Raw genomic sequence first — 396 nt, 5'->3', positions numbered from 1 at the left:
TTACTCTCCAAGACCACTTGATCCTGATATTGATGGAAAGCTTCATATAGGCATTAATAACTTCAAGCAATTTGCTAACGGTGTCTTCAGGTTGGCCAGGTTTAGGGGAAACCCTTTGATTTGGGAAGTTTTAGGAGCGCAAATACCCCCCAAAAAAACCTGACTTGCGCCATTAATCTTAAAACTAGGGTGGGGACAATGTTCGTGAATGCTTTTGAAAATGTACAGTATCAGAAGGCGGATGTACGGTACAGCAGACTGTAGTCACTTTTATTGAGCCTAAACCTCTGGGTTGGGACAAAGCTCATGGATGTTTTTTGAAAATGTACAGTATCAGATACCTTTGAAACCTTCTCTGAACACTGCAGTCCCAACTTCTTCCCAACTTAATCTCTC

The sequence above is a fragment of the Tigriopus californicus genome, chromosome 5, assembly GCF_007210705.1.
Source record: "Tigriopus californicus strain San Diego chromosome 5, Tcal_SD_v2.1, whole genome shotgun sequence".
Classification (NCBI taxonomy): domain Eukaryota; kingdom Metazoa; phylum Arthropoda; class Copepoda; order Harpacticoida; family Harpacticidae; genus Tigriopus; species Tigriopus californicus.
The sequence above is the reverse complement of the archived record's forward strand: the minus strand, read 5'-3'. Positions refer to the sequence as shown.